Genomic DNA, 6,533 nt, shown 5'->3' on the forward strand with positions numbered 1-6,533 from the left:
CAAATGCATTTCTCAAATTCCAGACGACAATAGCCTGTGCCAGAGCATGAGAAGTGCTCTGGGTGTCAGACGCTGGATTCATTTCCAAGTACCACAACCAACAGCCCCCCACCCACCCACCCCCTCCTGCACTCCCATCACGGGTTTCTCCTCCCTTCCCCCCTTCCTCCCTCCCTCTCTCGCTCCGTCCTGTTCATCTGTCACCCATCACTTCTTGGCTATCGAGCCAACTCACCCCACCTCGCCTCAGCAACACCAGTGCATGTAATACAACACCAGCCAGGGCCAGGTCTCACAGGGAAAAACACTAACACAATACCAGCTGCTGCTCACTCTCCCTCTCTCTCTCTCTTTCTCTATAGTCCACACACACACACACACACACACACACACACACACACACACACACACTCCCATCAAACCTGTCTTATCTCAGAGAAGATGTTTTCTCTCCAACCCCTTAACAAACTATGTGTACATCCATAAACAATATGTACATGTCAGCACGTGCAATATGGAGCTACAGTGGGTTCACTTCAGCCTGAGATGGTCCCAAAAGTAAGCAAAGTACTGTACGCCCCAATTTAGTTTATTCTCAGTATGTTAGTATGTAAGTTACAGTATGTGGTTTTGGGATTGCAACCTCATGGTGATGAATTTTACGAGGCGTAGAAGCGTTTTCAAACACAACATGTAAAGATTAGACATCACGGTGGAGTCAAAGATTGAAATTTAAATGGGCAAATTCAAAGTAGCACGTCCCAAGTCCCAATCTAAATTCATACATACTGTACATATAACATTATGTGATTAAATAATGAATATTGTAAGTAAACCAATATTTTTAAGCTCAAATTGTGAACATAAATTCAGTTTGACAAGATTCAAAGTTCATTTCCATAATATAATTTTCCATCTTTACCAATGGTGATGACGACAACTTAGAAAGCACGTTCGGCAAAAATGTTTTATTGATCTCTTGTAAATAAGCAAAGTTTCCTGCAGTATTTATAAAATGTTAATCAGCTGCTGGCTGTACACAAATGAGAGCCTTCTCATCTTAGCGTGGGAGCATTTTTTCCCAGAAGGCCAAACGTATCCCTTCAAAGGTGTAGCTGACCTTTGACACAGGGAGGTAACGGCATAAAAACACCACACACTCAGTATGTATGTTTCTATGGGTGTGTGTTTATTCATGAACATGAGCTTGCTATGGAAGAGGTCATTATTCTCATGCTCGGTGCCAGGCCTTCACTTCCTCACCTGAAGCAGCCCGTGACCTGCAGGTTAACAAGCCAGAGACCAGAGGAGCTGCAGCACACACCCACATGAGCAGAGCCACGGCTTGATGCTTTCCAGACGCGCCCCCTGGTCTCTCTCCCTCCTACATCGCCTGGCACTCTCGCCTGCCCCACTCTCCACATCTCCCACACACTTGAACCAGCACACAAGTGTACACACACACACACACACACACACACGGAGCACCCTCCCCCATCTCAACCAACGCTACTTATCAGAGTTGTGGTTTCTTTTGCTTTCCTTTCCCATGCAGAAGCAAAACACAGCACATTCAAGTCCTCCTCTTTGTTTCCTCTTCGTGTCCGCCATCTCTGATTCAAACTCCACAGAGAATATCAGGGATTTCCGATCACACAGACGTCGTTGATCCATCAGTGAGTTTCAATGTGAAATAATTGAACAGCTTCTGAGTCATGGTGATGGTAAAGTGTCTTGTTGTGGGGAGATTGGGGGCTGACTCTGGAGGCAGATCAGGTATTCCTATGAAAGTTTACATTTTTCTAATCATCTGTCCCCCTACAGTCTGTCAGCGGAAAAACCAGCCTTGCAAGATCAAGGCCTTTGCGACCTCAGAAGTCCTCAGAATCAGGAGGTCTCACACACACACACACACACCAAAAAGGCAGGGATAGTGTTATTTTGGACGGCAGAGCTGAAGAAAAAGAAGCAGCGATGAAGAGGAAACAACTGCCTTTTTTGAATGACGATATTGGAAGCGACCAAACTTGCAAAGGGGCTGAAAACCTGACCTGTCCCTGTGATCCTCTATCATTCAGAGTCTCACTAAGACAGAGAAACAGATGAACTGACTGAAGGTCACAGCAGAAACAAACACGCTGACCTCAGGATTTGGCTGAACTTTTAAGGAGCGCCGAGTGCCTCGCAGTCGACGCTCACCCTTGAGCTCTCCTCACTCCTGCAGATGCCTTTCAACAGTCCCGCTCTGGGCTGCACACACACACACACACACACACAGAGAGGCGAAGACAAGATGATAAAACGGATGAAAGTGTACGGTTGGACTGCCGAGATGAATGCCATTGTTTTGATGGCAGCTCATAAATACAGCATCCAGACAGGCTATTACTGCCGAGCGCGTTAGACTCAGTTAGTGCTCTGTACAAGGAGGGTGATAAATGAGAAGGTAAAAGTGCAATCACTCTGCCTGCTTATCTTTATCCCTCTCTATTAATATCTCTGTCTTTCTTTTGCTTTTTGCTCCCCCTCCGTTGGCTCTATTAGAGACACATTGATCACCAGACACTGGCATATCACCTGAGTAATGGCTAAGGGTGTCTGGGCTTTAAAACAACTTCAGTGCAGCGCCAAGAGCTTTATCACGGCGACCTGGCAAATGGCTGCCCACATAATAAAGTAAGCCTCTGTATGTGTGTGTGTGTGTGTGTGTGTATATGCAGGGGGCTCGTCCATTAAGAGGGGACATCAAACACAAGAATCACAGACCACCAGCTCAGCCACAAGAAGCAGCAGCTCCACTTTCAGTCATTTCAGTCATTAATAATGTTTTCACCGTGCGTGTGTGTGTGTCCAAATGCTGTAGCTTTAAAGGAATAGCTGGTGCTGCTAAATGGAGTTGTGTTTACTGTGTTTATAAGATGAGTCCATTGGAAATCCTCTCTTTCAGTGTTTAGAGTCATGAGTGGAAAGAGTCTGAGGGCTGTGAGGGCACAGGGTGTGTTGTTTAAGCTGAACTTTTCAGTTACTGCGATGGTAAGTTAATATATTGTTATTTTATTCCTTTACAGCATGGATGTCAAATTCAAACGACCTGGAGGCCAATGAGCATCTAGTCTGGTCAAGAGGAGGCCAGTCTAGAGGAAAAAACTAGTGGTGGGCAACATGAGCTTAACATTACAACACAATATTCCATCATGATATCACAATAAAGATTTTCATGATGATATTTCACAGAATTCCAAAGTAAAAGTGCTTGTTTTTAATATGGAGCGATGTGTACCTCACAATCATAACGTATTTATGATGCAGAATAAAGCAATGAATCTAAAATGAAGCAAATAATCACAACTGTAAATGAAGACACCAGAAACGCTTGTGTATGTCATTTCATGTTGATATGAAAGCCACACTGTGTCTGTGTTTAAAGGTTGCGGGCCATGTTGGCCCACGGGCCACCAGTTTGACACGTGTGAAAGCAGAACTATGCTAATTTGACAGCTATGAAGCCATTGTGATGGTCTTGTTAAATGTCTTGTTGTGGGAAGATAGCAGGCCGTCATCTCCACTGCCCCCTACTGTCCGTTAACAGAAGACCGGCCTTGCAAGATCAGGGCCACCGACCCGCAGTCCTCAGAATCAGGAGGTCACACCAAGACTCGGGTTTTGCAAGAAGCAGCAAAACCCTCGCCAGGTACCGGCTGTAAGATCAAGGCAGAAAAAGAAGCAGAAACAGAGAAAACCGTTGTCGTAGGACGCGAGGAAGAGGAAACCACTGCATTTTTGCATTGTTGGAATCTGCACATATAACTCATTGTGTGTACACATGATCCTTAAGCTGGGCGTGTTTGGACTTTGGTAAACTGGACCCCGGTAGAAGTCTCTTGTTTACAGTTGACAGGGAGCTCTAGAGCAGAGTGGCTCAGCGGAAGCATGCTGTGCCCATAACCCAGAGGTCGATGGATGGAAACCATCCTCTGCTAAGGCTGTGTGATTTTTTTTTTGCCTAATCTGTGAGAATTACCGACAGCGAGTCAAGGTAGAGAAGAGAAAAGTTGGACTGGTTTTATTCAAATGGCAAAGTAAGCAAAATGGATGCTGACCAGCAAGGACATGGCTCTACACCTTGTGTCCGCTGGCTCCATTAAAAGATGCACATGGCCAAGGGAGGGAGGGAGGGAGGGAGGGGAGAGAACCTGTGGTGAGTTTTTACGAAAGTGAGGATAAAGAGGTAGACGATGGATGGATGGATGGTGCGGTTTTGTCGTAAAAATATGTATTCCGAAACTCTAAAAAGCCACCGGACTTCCAAAGTTGTGGTAGCTTAGCATAGAGCAAAGTCAATCTCTTGGCTTCTGATAATGTACAGTACACACGGGTGTCATTCTCCTTATTCAACTTTCAGGAAAACAGGAAAATAAAGCTATTTTTTAAAAAAACATCCCTGGAGATTTTAACATGTTTTTGTTGGTTTAAACAGATAAAGTTAATGTGTCAATTATTAAAACAACATTCTTACATTTCCATTTTATCAGTTCCCTTCGAAAATATTTTTTCTGATGAATACAAATTAAATTCAGCATTGAGTCACAATCACAAACCACCATCTTGACCTGATAAAAAAAACTGACAATTAACAGGATCTGATTCAATTCCTCCTCATGCTGTTATCCCCTCACAGAAGCCCGATTAGAACCCAAGAGGAAAGGAAATAATAAAGCAGGGAGGGGGAAAAAAGAAAAAAAGAAAAAGGATAGAGATCCTACATTTCCAAAAACCCCGCCGCTGTTTTGTGTCCGCTGTGTTCCCCCCCCCCCCCTGGTTTATTTTTCTTAAATCTGAGGGCAGTCCGTGTGAGAGGGCAGAGGGAAGGTGGTTGTGAAACTCTATCGCAGGGGGAGAGAGGGAGTGAGAGTGTGCCACGTTTGTGTGAGTGTGTGTGCACGTAATCCTGAGTGCGTGGCAGTTTTTGCCTTTGTGCGTGTTCATTGTGATGTGGTGGAGAGAAACAGAGGAGGAGGATGAGGAGGGGGGAGGCGGGAGGGGCAAAGGATGGGTGGAGGCTGCCGAGGTGAAATTAAAAAAAAGTGGGATCAAGGAGAGTGAAAAGAGATGTTGGGGAGGGGGAAGAAGAGACAGAGGTGACATGGCGTTGCCATAACAACTGTTTAGGGTTTGGATTATTTTCCTCGGCCATAATGGGCTAGTTAGAAGCATAATGAAACCAGTCTGGCTTTCCTGGCTCTCACACCCTGGGTCATGTACACACACACACACACACTGAGAGAGGGATGGTGGGAGGGAGGGAGAGAGAGAGAGAGAGCTGACAGAGTAACACATGTTTTGCTTTAGTACTTGTTTATGTTCATCCAACAGTGGGAGAGCAGAGCCATGGTTAACTATCAATTAAAATGATGATCATAAAACAGGCACTTGTAAATAAACACAGCCAAGTCAGCGCGGAGGCAGAAACCGACGGAAAGAACACATTTGATTGCACAAAGTTATCTGACTGCTCCTAATGGACTACATGTTGTTTTAGTGATAAAAATAAATAAATCACTCAAAGATATTAAAGTCCGGGTAAAAATTGCACATTTAAAAAATACAGGTATGAGACAGCGCGTCATTGCAAAACACTTTTCAGGGTTCAGGGTTTTTTTTTTTCTTCTGGTTCAAGATCAGTGAGAACTTGAGTAAAATACAAGTGTTTTTGTTGGTTCTAAAAGCTTCGAGCAGCTCTCTCCCTCCTCTCGTTCAGCTTGCTCGTGGACGTCGTAGTCATGCAGGTATCTCAAGTTCTCGCCCATCTCCTCTAGCGCCATCTTTGCATGAGAGCTTGTGAATGAGTGCGGGAATGAACGCGGCTCGTAGGCGATAAATAAATATAGAGCAAAACACACGTTTAATGCTTTTCTGTTGTTCAAAGAAGAGGGTTGCTGGTTTGTCTCCTGGTTCAGGCCACTTTACATTTACATTTAAGCACTTAGCTTAAGCTTTTATCCAAAGTAACTTAGATACTTTATTTGTATCTAAATAAAGTAGATACTTTATTGTAATTATCTATTACAATACGTCTGAATTATCTGCTACGTAGATAATTGCGATTAAATCTCTGGTTTGACACACCTGACTTGTGTAAAGAGCGAGGGGGCACCCAGATTTGAACTGGGGACCTCTTGATCTGCAGTCAAATGCTCTACCGCTGAGCTATACCCCCCCACGCTTTTTTAAAAGTGACACAATCACACAAACTAGTGACAAGCTACGCAGTTATTTTTGTTGTAACTGAATCAGAATCTCCGTCAGAAGAATGATTCTCCGTCTGACCCACTCACTGAACTGAAATACGGCTTTCGGCAGCGCTGTCGCTAAATACTACCAGACTGCTGTGCTAAATATTGAGATTTCTTTGCTAATTGTTGGAGATGAATGCATGTTTTCAGGATTGTTAAGTCTTTTTAACTGATCTACAGTTCTGCTCATGAGCAGGTACTAAAAACAGCACCAGGTACCAGGTACTGTCCCTAATGGAA

At 44.3% G+C, this 6,533-nt stretch overlaps 1 non-coding gene across 1 annotated transcript; it reads right to left on the bottom strand.

Moving 5' to 3' along the window:
* Positions 1-6,145: 6,145 nt before the first annotated feature.
* On the bottom strand, positions 6,146-6,217 carry trnac-gca (transfer RNA cysteine (anticodon GCA)). The gene has a single exon. It is a non-coding gene; the product is annotated as a tRNA-Cys (tRNA).
* Positions 6,218-6,533: the final 316 nt, after the last annotated feature.

Source organism: Solea solea, chromosome 9, assembly GCF_958295425.1.
Source record: "Solea solea chromosome 9, fSolSol10.1, whole genome shotgun sequence".
Taxonomy (NCBI): Eukaryota; Metazoa; Chordata; class Actinopteri; order Pleuronectiformes; family Soleidae; genus Solea; species Solea solea.